General features: G+C 40.8%; 1 pseudogene; it reads left to right on the forward strand.

Moving 5' to 3' along the window:
* Positions 1-12,308, forward strand: part of LOC114624452 — a 20,323-nt pseudogene extending 8,015 nt beyond the window's left edge.
* Positions 12,309-13,679: the final 1,371 nt, after the last annotated feature.

The following is a 13,679-nucleotide window of genomic DNA, read 5'->3' on the forward strand; positions in this document are numbered from 1 at the left end:
GTTGTTGTGCATGGGACTGCAAAGCCACCCTAGTGGTTCAGAGAATTCTCAATGGACTCTTCACTAGAGGTAGGAAGACACAAAGGCAGGAAGTGCTGGAAAGGCAACCCCAGGTGGGCTGAGGTCACCACCGACAGGAAATCTGTCTGTGAGGACAACCACCGTGCAGAATTACTTACTAGACGAACAAGGGCAGAAAGGAAGAGGGACTATCTGGGTTAAGAAATGGAACCATTAGAAAAGAGCAAGAGGGCAAAGGGGAAGGAGGAATTGGGACCAAATACAAAGACACTGATATATAGACAGCGCTGTCCGAAAATCCATTACTTATGTGCTAATTTTATAAACTAAGTATTAAAAGGTAAAAAGTGGACTGGCAAGATGCCTAAATTAGGTAAAGCTACTTGCTTCCAAGCCTGACAACATGAATTCAATCCCCAGGGCCCACTTGGTGGAAAAAAAACTCATTCCCAGAAGTTTCCCTCAGACTTCCACACATGTGCTGTGGCATGTGCACACCCCACAAAGAGAGACATACACACAACAAATAAATCTAACCAAAAGTTTAAAGGAAAATGTGCATCCCAATGAAGTATTCGTTGTATATGTCATGAAGCTCACCTCTGAAGACTCTGAGAACCACAAAAGGGCGGGGGGTGGGAGGGATGAGAGCCTTAAAGAATAAAGATACAGATTCAATGACTTACAAGAGAAAGGGGCTGGGAATCTGGCTCAATGGTAGAAAATTGGCAACATGTTTGAGGCTCTGGGTTTGATACACAGCATATCTCACACACACACACACACACACACACACCACACACCACACAAAGAAAACTGGAAAAGAAAAACTATTAATATGAGTACTTGAGAAACTATTAGGTAAACTAGGGAACACCATCTGATATGAATAAAATGCTAAATGCCACTGCTTAGAAACCTGAAATTGACCAAAGCAGAAGTAATTCGTGGTGAGGTAACTGTCTGAGGGGACAGGTATGCTTATGGGATGCAGTCATTGAGCAGCATATTGGTAGAAGTTACTGCTGGGACCAAATGCGCAAGCAGCACAGCTTAGGGTTTATGTCAGTTCACAGTGTGAAATCTCAATCATAGCAAGCAGGGCAAGGCAGAGCATGGCATTTTACCTCTTGGTGACCAGGAAGCAGCAAGAGGGTGTGCCTGTGCTCGCAGCCTTCTTCTTGCCTCTCCTGTTACTCAGTTTGGAGCCCCATCCAAGTAAATACTGCTATCCTCATTCAACGAGGGTCTCAGTTAATCTGTTTTGGAAATACATTCACTGATATGCCCAGCGATGTGGCTTACTGACCTAATCTCAATGAAATAACATTTGATGATCCAATGAAGATTGGCCATCATAGCATGATGTATTGAAACATCACACGGTACGCAAATATAGGTCATTTGATGTAGCAACTGAAAATAGAAACTTCAAGCATCATATTTCAAAACAATATTTCAAAGTATTGTACAGATCCAAATTTCACTCAACTACTATCTTTTGAACAAATTCTAATATAAAACACTACACGCTGGAGGGACGGCTCACTGGTTTAAGAGCCAGTACTGCTCTTCCAGAGGACTGGAATTTAGTTGAAAGCACCATTCCCAGAGGCTCACAGCTGCCTGCAACTCCAGCTCCAGGGGATCCGATGCCTCTGGCTCTATGGACACTGGCACCCCTGTACACATTCTCATACCCGTAGACACATAATACACACTTAAAACAAAACACGTTTTTGAAAAGATAAAAGTAATGGCTATGCTATGAGGTGGTACCATCACTTCCATTATGTAGAAGAAGAAAAGCATAGTGATGACAAAGGTCACATAGCTGCTATAAGTGTGACACGAGATTTAAACTACTTCCCACAATGTCATGCCTGCCTCCATAGTTATATAATTCATAATTAAAGCAATGCAAAATCAAAAAATGAATGAGGAAAACAAAGTCTCATAGCAGAGAAATAACACAAACTAGGTAAGAATAAAAACAGAGCGGACTGAAACTTACTCCTTTGTCTAAGGCCTGGCTGTGTTCTAATAAGTAACTTCTCTGACAAAATGCTTTGTTCAATTTTCCTTAGCACAGAAAATTATTTTTGAGAGTATTTCCCAGATACTTGGGTTACAAAAACGAAAAGACAATGCCCAATTTAATATTTACTGTGGTTCCTACGTAGCCCCTTGAATTCCTATGTAGAAACGCGATGAGATTCTCAGTCATAATCAGAAACCGTAACGATAGAAACAGTCCTGAGAAGCAGAATTATCCCTCAGCTCTGTCAAGGAGAATAGAAACTCAACTCTCAAGTTTGTCCTTTACATTTGAAAGGAGGAAGCTTCATACCTCGGTCTAGCTCCTTTGATCTAAACAGAGGTGGCACTCTAAGGTAACTGTGGATACCCAAATTTTCAGCATTCATGTGGAGTTCTGGCAAGAAGTCCAGTGTGTTGTTTTCTTTGGGTTCTTGAGACAGTTGTGTAAATCGATACTCTACATACATACATGCATGTGTATGTATGTATATGTATATATATTTTTTTCCATTAACCCACTTCTCATGACCTACTAAAAACTAAATTCCCAAAGGAATGGTGCAATAAATGGTAGCCCACTCAAGTTTTGCAGGCCAACTGTCACCGTGATGCCACATCTCATTTTAGCCCAACCTCAAGCTCATCGTCCTGCAATTCTCAAAGGCAATTTAAGGCACACTCAACCGTAGAGCATTTCAACTGTACCTAATGCCATCTTGGTGCCTGACCTTGCATGTTTAAAGCAACAGGGACAAGTTAGTGCAGCAAAACGAGGAGGTGTGCCCTTTGAAACAGGAGGGACATTTTCTCGTGTGAGTCTGGAAAAATGAGTACTGGCTTCAGACACGTCACATGTATTGTTTTAGCAGGCATCAAGAAATTACCAAGCTAATGCCCGTAAAAAGAAATTAGCTAAAGCATCTTTATAACAAATGCTGAAACAAAGTACGAATTTTCAAACCTCTCATAGTGTGTCCCATTTAAACCCAGCTGCTGTGATTGAGTGTTGGCAGCGAAGGAATTGTATCCATTGTTTCTAATACTGTTTCAAATGGAATCATTTTAAACCTTGATTAAAAATGTATACCATTATGTCAACTCAGGTATTAAGGAGTCGGAATATGCTTTTAAGGACCCATTATACACTTTTTTTGTTATTTAAGGAACACAAAATAAGAAACAAAACGGCGCATAAGTTTTAAAACCATATAAAGCTTGCGACAACACCCATCCTTAAATTCCTTTACCAAAAGGTTATATAAAGAAATAACATTTTGAAATGGAGGCACATGGAGGCATTCACTGGCATTATGGAAATCGATTTAAGAAGTGTAAGTGCAGTTGTCTTCCTCTTTTAATTATGTGTTGTTTGCCATGGTGGCCTAATTTAGTCCAGAAGATGAGCTAACATTAAAAGCTGGTAGGAGAGGTAAGTAACCCCCAGGGTGGGCTGCTTGCACTCAAGAGTTTCACACTACACAGGCAGAGGCTGGAACCAAGGTGCGTTGGAGAAGGGGGTCCACATGACAAACAGTGAATGGCGAGGAAATCAAATTTTTCACAATTAGTTGAACAACAACTGTGACAGGTTTAGCGCTTAGCATTTTCATTTGTGTGCTCAAATTTGGTTATCTGTCCTCTTTTATGCAAATGCGATGTGACAGGAGAAGCTGGGAGCACTGGAGCAGGCCAATCACTCACAACAGGGGCGAGGGCTGCTGGGCTGCGTGTCCGGATTAAATGGACTGGATGCTGATGGATAAATGGCGGCCGCCTCGCTGAAAGCCTCATGAACTGATTTAAAACTTCTAAGGGAGGACGCTAAGAATATAATTATGCTTTATGCCCCAGCCTAAACTGTCAAAAAATAAAAAGATAAAAGAAAAATATAAATCGTACCAAATGAATATTATCAGAATTCGTAATTTAGCTAAACCCAACATGTTTATCCTGCACTGGAAAGTACCAACCATTGGAAAGCTGGAGATTCGCAAGTGAAGTACCATAGAAAGGAATTCAGGGCATCTTAAATCTCTAGCAGGACAGGGTCCCTCTGTGAAACAGGCTCAGGCAGCGCATCCTTACTCCATTGTATAAAGACACCGTAAAGAGGGTGAAGAGCAGACATTTCCTTTGTTCATAGAGTCTTGGCACATGAGAGCCAGCACCTTGGAAACTCGATGGACCATTTTCCTGAATTTCTGGTGTTCCTCTTCACTATCACCTAGCTCTAATGTTTGGTGATTGTCAAATAAAATGACTGGAACACATCAGAGGCTGTTCTTGTGTGCTTCCCTTACACAGTGTGGTGCCATCGTGCCTGGAAGTTCTTAGACTAGTCTGTAGTGCTGTTTCTTAAGCGGTCAAGCTCTAATCTGAAACAGTGGCCTGAACCATTGTTCTCAGTTCTTTTTAACATAACTTTATAATTACAGTATATCCCCCTCCTCTCTGAGTGTGTGTGTGTGTGTCCATTTCTGGTATGTGTGTGTTCATACGTAGAAGTGAAGTGAGGCTGTCCAGTACCCTGTTGTATCTTTCCCTGCCGTTTTCCCTTGAGACAGAATCTTCTAAGTCTGGAGTTTTGCTGGCAGCTACCAGGCTCCCTGCAATCCTCCTGTCTCTGCCTTACTCAGCTGTTTGTGTTGTTCCGGGCATTTGAACTCAGGCCTTCATGCTTGTCTAGCAAGCGCTCTTGCCCACTCAGCCATCCTACCAGCTTGAATCCATTCTTTTGTCAGTACACACACACACACACACACAAACACACGCACACGCACATGCACATGCGCGAGCGTGCATGCCCACACACGTGACTTTCTGAACCTGTCTCAATGATATCAGTCGAAAACAATACCTGCATTTTATAACTATATTCATAAAGGGAAGACATAAGCTTAAATTCTTTTACAGAAAAAGGATAACAAATTAATTCAATGTGAAGACAGCTAGAGGACAGAGACAGGAGACAGGCAAGGAGTTGTGGCGCACCCACATCCAATAAAATAAAGACTTGTGCTATTTTCCTTCGGTTGAATTTTATCAGCTAATAACAATTTTTCCCATTATATACAAAACCTGGACATAGTTTATTAACACAGTCCATTTTGTAAAACGTGTCATCGCTGCTGAGTATGTTAGCACACACCTGCAGCTCAGCGCTCCAGAAGCTGAGGCAGAATAATATTGAGTTTGAGGCTGAGCTTGACTATACAATGAGATGGAGGACAGCCTGGGCTACATTGTGAGATTCCATCTCAAAATAACCAGAAAACGAGGAGAGGGTGCAAATGTTAATCGTTTGTGCAAAAGCCCTTAATATCTTGTGCTTATGGTAAAGAATTATGAAACTCATTTTTATGGGGCTAGTATATGTTTGCTATTTACCACTTGTAATGTGTGTGCGTGTGCGTGTGCGTGTGTGTGTGCGTGTGCGTGTGCGTGTGTGTGTGTGGCCTGGGATGTAGCTCTGTAGTACAGTGCTTACCTAGCATGTGTGAGGCCTGAGACTCAATTGCCATGACCATAAAGAGATGAGAAAAAGGTACAAATATTTACAGTGCACAGTCATCATTGTTTTATATGTGAAGCATACAAAACAAACATAGCTACATACTCAATATCCATATCAAGAAAAGAAATATAAACATGGAATCCCTGCCGGGGGGTGGTGGTGCACGCCTTTAATCCCAGCACTTGGGAGGCAGAGGCAGGCGGATTTCTGAGTTCGAAGCCAGCCTGGTCTACAGAGTGAGTTCCAGGACAGCCAGAGCTACACAGAGAAACCCTGTCTCGAAAAAAAAAACAAAAAACAAAAAACAAAAACAAAAACAAAACCATGGAATCCCTGAGCAGTCCTGTCCACTCAACCCTCAAAACAGAAACAGTCTTCTGCTGAGCCTGAATCATATAACATCTACACATTGTGGTCTGGTGTCTTCTTTTTGTGGTAAGAGATATTTTTAAATCAACATTTATTTGCTGAATTTATTCACATTGTTACATAAATGGTAGCTTATTCTTTTTGTTAGTAATAGCCTGTTATATATCTAGAACATTCTGCCATTTATTACCATAGGAATTATTTTCTGGTTTGAGCTACTATTCTACTTGTACGTTGCCCTGGGCTATAGTCTGCTTGTACATTACTTGGGTAAGTATCTATTTTATTTCTGTGGAGTATTATATATCTTGGAGTTAGATTGCTAGGTCTTTGGATAGATACTTATTTTCTAATATGAGCTTATAGCTTCAGTAGTTTCTCTCTAACCTTTTTCTGCAGTGAGATAAAGCATTCTTTATGTAACAAAGGAAACTCACTATGCTCTGTAGAATTGTCTTTAAGATTCTAAAACAAGAGAAGCGAGAAAATGGACTAAATTAAACATACATCTCACACACACAAAAACTCTCAAGTAAAATGAATGTGTCTAAATCAAAAGCTTAAATTGACTTCATCTAGCCCTGCCTAATTCTAATTGGTTACAATTCACTCCAAAGTGGGGGGCAGTGTTTTGACTATCAACTCTGAGGTAACCTACAGAAGGAATTCATGAATTGTATCAGAAAACAATCACTCATTGGGCAGTTTCCAAAGTATGCTCAGCTTAAAAGCAGACTATGTCCCTATAAACCTCACAGGGCGGACAAACACCCATGCTATGCCATCTGGAATTTGAACTATGTGTCACCCCTTTAACACATCTGGTTTTATCTTTTCAGAAAGCAAAAAAAAAACTGCTACACTTTTAGTGATTTCACAGGTAGGCTAAATGGACTGGCTGCTCGGATGAGAGAGGAGGAACCAGGCAGCTACAGAAGCCACCATGACCCTATGTAAGTCATCTGTCGTCAAAATGGACATAAACCATGTACAAAGCAAATCCAGCAGCTAAGTGTTATCTATAGGCATGCGGACACATGCTCAAAGCTCAGAGCTTTGGTGAGAAACAATTTATGTATTAATTAGAATATTAATTTCTTGGCTACCAAAAAGATTAATGAAATTAATAGATACTCCCACAAAGCCAGGCCCAACCAACCATAAATAAGATGAATAACAATTGACATCCAGGGAAGAGAAATCTCCCTGAGAATTCTCTTCTTTTTCCTTTCCAGATAAAAATGAATTACCTGTGATGTCTACTGTTAAGTTCTAATCCAGATGCTGGCCTCTGAACTTATACTACTCAGACCTTCGTCAGGCCATTGACAAGAACATCAAACAGCTAGAGATTGACATCACTTTGACATCACTAATCTGAAGAAATCCCTCGTTTCACTGTCTGAAGAGACCTCCAAAAATCACAAAGGACTTTATTGGACTTAAGTCTTGGGTCTCTGTGGGAAAACATTGAAACAGATGGCTATAAGCTATTGTAAGCAGGCAGCTTTTGTGGAAATTTACCAGCCTGAGTAGTCATAGACCTTGTAAATAGGTAGCCTTGGCAGACAATACCAACTAGATAAGGTCAAGCGAGTCATAGGCAGAGTCATAGCGACCTGTCCCCTGAACCTTCACCCAGCCAATATCCTCTTCTGAAAGATATCTATATTCCCCCTGAACACCCATGCTCCAGTGTCATTCCCTTCCCCACATCCTGCATTTTTGTGTTTATAACCCCTGTGTGACTGAGTATAAATTACAATTTCAATAAATAAATAAATAAATGACAAGAAAAATAAAATAAAACAAAGACATGATGGATTTTACAACAACAACAAAAAAAGAATATTAATTTCTGAATGGACTGCAACTTCTTAATGAAAGAAATAAGAATCAATCCATGCAAATATCTTCATATTTGTGATTTTCTACCTGATATAGCTACTGGATATCATTTTTTTAGTCTTGTAAGTCCAATCATATGATAGTCTCAAACAGACAAAACTGATACAAGGAGAAGAACAGAACAGTGCTTTCTTCTGGTCCTGTTAGCTTCTATTAGCTCACAGGAGGACACACATATGGTTCTCTTCCTTCTTAGAAGGTCCTTGTTCCGAGAACTTTCACACTTCTCTGGGGATCACAATACAATCTGCATAGAAGACAGTGTTTTATTCCTTCCCGTTTATGTCATCTTTTTCACATGTATTAATGTCGATGTTTTCAGCTGCTGGTACACAATGGACTGGTCACTGTATCATCTCCCCATGGCCACTTGTTGATGTCACTCATACTGAGCTTTACTGTCGTGCTCTAGAATGTGATGCTGTTTCTATCTTCATAACCCTGGAGAAGCTCAGTGTTCTGAGAGGCCCTTTGTTTTGGATATCATTTCCCTTCTCAGCCAGTGCGTGTTCCTCCCTTCCCTCTGAGCTTCCGGTTTTGGTTCATGCCTCTGTGACTTCTCTTCTGAATGAGGTCCCAAAGTCATCACCCATGTGTAATATGAGTATATCTGAAACCTCTGGAGGTAAAGGAGGAGATTGGACAGATCACATTTCCGGGCTTGTATTATCTGGCCACAGATTCCTCAGCAATTACCGAAACAATTACTAACAATGATGCTTCAATTTTCTAGACTCCATCTTTATCAAAAGAACCCCCTATAATGCAAATATTTGTAAGGAGAGAGTCTGTTATCATTACTATCAAAACACATAAGCTATCCTCTGAAGGGGACATGGTTATTCATTTCGAGCCTGGGTGTCACTGCCTCTGAGGAATCTGCCAGAGATTCCTCAAGACAAGCTAGTCACTCCACTGTCTGAGCTTGACAAGACTATCACAGCATTTAATGCGTTGTATTATAATTGCCTTCCAGGACAGCTGCCTTCCCCACTGGGCCATGAACTCCACGAGAGCAAGGACTGCATCTTATTCACCTTTCCGTCCCCATTTCAATTCAACTCAGCAAATATTCAATACCCAGCACTGTGTCAATTTCAAAGTTAGCACTTAATACATATTTCATGAGAGAATGAAAGGGTGAAGAAGATAAATTTACATTATCATAAAATACTTCCCAAAAAGTTTTGGCAGAAACTACTTTTTGAATTTCTTACTTCTAAGAAAACGTGTGTTTTTCCAAAATCCATACTCAGATCAAGGAACTTTAAAATTTGTTCTTCCAGTTTGTTTTATGTTTATGAATTTAAATTTAGAAGACAAGTAAACTGAATTCTATAGCAGAGTTCAAACAGCCTTGAAGGCAATGTGGCCTAGGGAAACAGCTAATATATGCCACATACAGCCTGTTCTTCACCTCCTGAACCCAAAGCACACAGCATTAATTGATGGTGGTGCTTTCTCACAAAGGCTTGCCTTGCCTTAGAATTTACAGGTTAGCACTCAGCAGGCTACTTTCCAGAGTTAGTTCTCAAGATGAATCCTACGTGAAATCACTGATTTACTTCCTTTGCTGCAGATAAACCCAGTGAGTCTCTGGGAAAATTAACTACTCTTTCGGCCATAGAGCTGTATAGTATTCAGATCCTGGACTAGAACCCAGGTAACATAAGCCTCCCTTTACACTATAGCTACTAGAACACACTTTATAGCTGGTTAATAATGTACATCTATGTGTACAGACTTGTAAGTGTGCATATACTACACAAAACTAACATCTTCAATGACAATTTGCCTTTTTTAACCAGATTAATAGATTAACAGATATATGTGTGTATATGCTACTATATTATATAGTATATCCATTATTATTTTATATATTCTACATTTTAATCAAAAGTAAAGTACTTTTGAAAGTATGCCATTAAAAATGGTGAAATATTGGCTGAAGAGATAGTTTAGCAGTTAAGAGTACTTGCTTCTCTTACAGAGGACCCAGGTTCATTCTTCGCACCTATATAGAGGTTCACAGCAGCCTGTAACTCCAGAAGATCCAAACCCCTTTTGGCTCCCATAGGCACCAGACATAGATATGGTACACATAAATAAATTCAGGCAAAACACTCATATACATAAAACAAAAATAATTTACCAGCCAACCATTGGACAATAGTTGGAGTTAGAGAACACAATGGAGGAGTTGGAGAAAGGACTGAAGGAGCTGAAGGGGTTTGTAGCCCCATGGGAAGAACAATATTATCAACCAATCAGACGACCCCCAGAGCTCCCAGGGACTAAATCACCAACCAAAGAGCACACATGGAGCAACCCATGGCTCCAGCTGCATATGTAGCAGAGAATGGCCTTGTTGGGCATCAACGGGAGGAGAGGCCCTTGGTTCTGGGAAGGCTCGATGCCTCAGTGTAGGGGAATGCCAGGGCAGGGAGGCAAGAGTGGGTGGGTTGGTGAGCAGAGAAGGGGGATGGGCTGTGGGTTTTCGGAGGGGATATCAGGAAAGGAGATAACATTTGAAATGTAAACAAAGAAAATATCTAATAAAAAATAAGTAAATAAAAAGGCATTACACAAAAGAAGGTTAAAAATTTACTAGAAAATAGTAAAAGACAAAAGAAATCAAATAAAAATAAACTGATCCATATAATCTTTCTTATTTGTTATCTTCTTAGCATATTTAAGACAGAGGTACGAAAATAGATATGAATATTAAAGTAATAAGTAATCTTATAGTGTGTTTTTGTCCACTGCTATTGAGGCAGTAACTTATTAATTTTCAATTTTCACAGAGCAAACACTGATCCCACATATAAAGGGGAACTGGGGGCTGAGAGCAGCTTCAGTGCTATTTCAATGCATTCAAATCCTATAGATGCCTATCTGTACCATCCATGAATGTGTGCATGTAAAAGAACGTATGCCAAAGAAAACTAGATTACCAAAAAGAAATAAGCTCCTGTTTTCTGTTTCAGCACAAACTTAAAACTCTCCAGAGGAATAGACTTGCTTCTTCCAAGTCAGTCAACAGGGAGTGAGGGGGAAAAAAAACTCAGAAGTTGAAATAAAATAGCATATTCCTTAACCTCCTTTTCTTTGAGAAGAGATGTAGAAAAACACTCTCCAAGAAGTAACACCCAGGATACCTCATTACCAGAAATAAAAAGACAAATGAGACCAAAGACAAAGAAAAGCAGCCCCACTGCCTGCAAATAGACAAAAGAGGACAAGAGACTGTGGACATGGAGCTACACAGAGGTTAGTCACCTGAGGAAAAGAAATGAAATACACTATTAGAAAATAGTCATAGCAGCTTTGGAAATAAAATGGCTGATTTTTGTGAAGAGTGGCCGTCACTGATTTTTGGTTACTACTTGGTACAGTGGTTTGAATAGGTATAGCTCCCATAGACTCATGCGTTTGAATGCCTAGCCATGGGAGTAGCACTACTAGGAGGAGTAGCCTTGCTGGAGAAAGTATGCCACCCTGAGGGTAGGCTTTGAGATGTCCTATGATCAAGCTACACCTAGTGTGGCACATAGTCTCCTACTGTCTGTGGATCCAGATGTAGAACTCCCAGATACTTCCCCAGCACCATGTCTGACACAAGGCAAGCTTCCCACCGTGACAATAATGGACCAAGCCTCTGAAACTGTAAGCCAGACCCAATTAAATGTTTTCCTTCATAAGAGTTGCCATGGTAGGCAGACGCCGCTATAGCTTTTCGCCACTTCCTGCAGCCATGGTCAAACCCCACCATGTACTTCGACATCACGGCCGATGACGAGCCCTTGGGCCGCGTCTGCTTCGAGCTGTTTGCAGACAAAGTTCCAAAGACAGCAGAAAACTTTCGTGCTCTGAGCACTGGAGAGAAAGGATTTGGCGATAAGGGTTCCTCCTTTCACAGAATTATTCCAGGATTCATGTGCCAGGGTGGTGACTTCACACGCCATAATGGCACTGGTGGCAGGTCCATCTATGGAGAGAAATTTGAGGATGAGAACTTCATCCTGAAGCATACAGGTCCTGGCATCTTGTCCATGGCAAATGCTGGACCAAACACAAATGGTTCCCAGTTTTTTATCTGCACTGCCAAGACTGAATGGCTTGATGGCAAGCATGTGGTCTTTGGGAAGGTGAAAGAAGGCATGAACATTGTGGAGGCCATGGAGCGTTTTGGGTCCAGGAATGGCAAGACCAGCAAGAAGATCACCATTTCCGACTGTGGACAACTCTAATTTCTTTTGACTTGCGGGCGTTTTACCCATCAAACCATTCCTTCTGTAGCTCAGGAGAGCATTCCCACCCCATCTGCTCGCAATACCCTGTAATCTCTGCTCTCACTGAAGTCTTTGGGTTCCATATTTTCCTCATTCCCCTTCAAGTCTAGCTGGATTGCAAAGTTAAGTTTATGATTATGAATAAAAACTAAATAAGAAAAAAAAAAGAGTTGCCATGGTCATGGTGTTTCTTCACAGCAATAAAACCCAAACACTTGGGCTTCACGTGTTTACCTGTATCACTAAGTTTTACATGTGTAGCTGTCTTATGATAGTGGCCCTGGAGATAGGCCTTTTCAGACATGGGGTTGAGGTTGGGTTTCAAATGAAGATATTAATGGTCCTAGTTTGCCACCAATCACAGGGAGGAATGAATGCTGGTAGCAATTACGGCAGATATTTACCTACTCTCAGACTCAGGCCAACTTTTCCAGCTTTTCTTCTGTTAACAACAGCACTGGGTTTCTGAAACCTTTCTCTCAGATTGGCTTGAGAACTGGTTTCCAGATGAAGAGACTATGGTAAACTCTAAAGTAGAGGCAAAAAAGGAAAGGAGAAAGGTTCTCCCACATCCAACGCTTAGATGCCTACCTCCAGCATGTTCAATCACTTTCAGAACCAGCCATGTGTTGTACCCTTAAAAGTACAAGTAGTGACGACTGTTTTCATTGCTCCTCTTCTGGGATCAACAGCCCCCAGAAAGCAGCAACTCCCATGCTACATTTCTAAGCTGTGATAGCACGTAATTTTAATTATCTAGTTTGATAAAATATTTCAGGACTTGATCTTTGAGTGACAAAAGCAACACAACTACATGTTTTCCTCTGTGGGGTGTGTGTGTGTGTGTGTGTGTGTGTGTTTAAAGTGGTGCATAAATTGAATGATGGGGCTAATGATCAGTAACTAACAGACTTTAAAACAAGAACTAACATGGCAGGGGAGGAGCTGTAGTTAGAGGAACTGTAGTAACTGATAGTTAAATGCATCTGCATATCCTAATGCAAGGACTACCCACTCGTTCTGTTAAAACCCACAGGCATAACTGAATCCTTGACCTGGAAGTTTTCATTACTCAAGCCTTTAATCATCCATCCTATCATGTCTGGGCATGTCTTAAAAGATGGTGGCTTTAGCGACCATTCTTTTACAGCTGTTTTTACGGTCCTTGTCTAACATCCCTTTTCACAGGGCAACATGAACCATTTATCAATTATAGACCAAAGCATTCAGTTAGCATTCCTCTGTCCATCTTTTTCCCTTCTGTCTGTAAGATGTGTTCACTGTAGCATCCTAAAAACTTGTCTCTTACCCATCAATCACTGAGCCACCACACTGAATGTTGCTTTCTCTTTGTTGTGCATACCATTTTCCACGTTTAGTCTCACCCTCTCTCAGTTATTCTTCATTCTATGTCACTGTCTTCCATGGAACCTACACACTTCCAGATCTACAGACCCTGGCTGTCCTGACAAGATTTGGCATCTTACTTGACTAACTTGTAAACTTTGGCTTACACTTTCCATATTCCTGTTCAT

Source organism: Grammomys surdaster, unplaced genomic scaffold, assembly GCF_004785775.1.
Source record: "Grammomys surdaster isolate TR1022 unplaced genomic scaffold, NIH_TR_1.0 65, whole genome shotgun sequence".
Taxonomy (NCBI): domain Eukaryota; kingdom Metazoa; phylum Chordata; class Mammalia; order Rodentia; family Muridae; genus Grammomys; species Grammomys surdaster.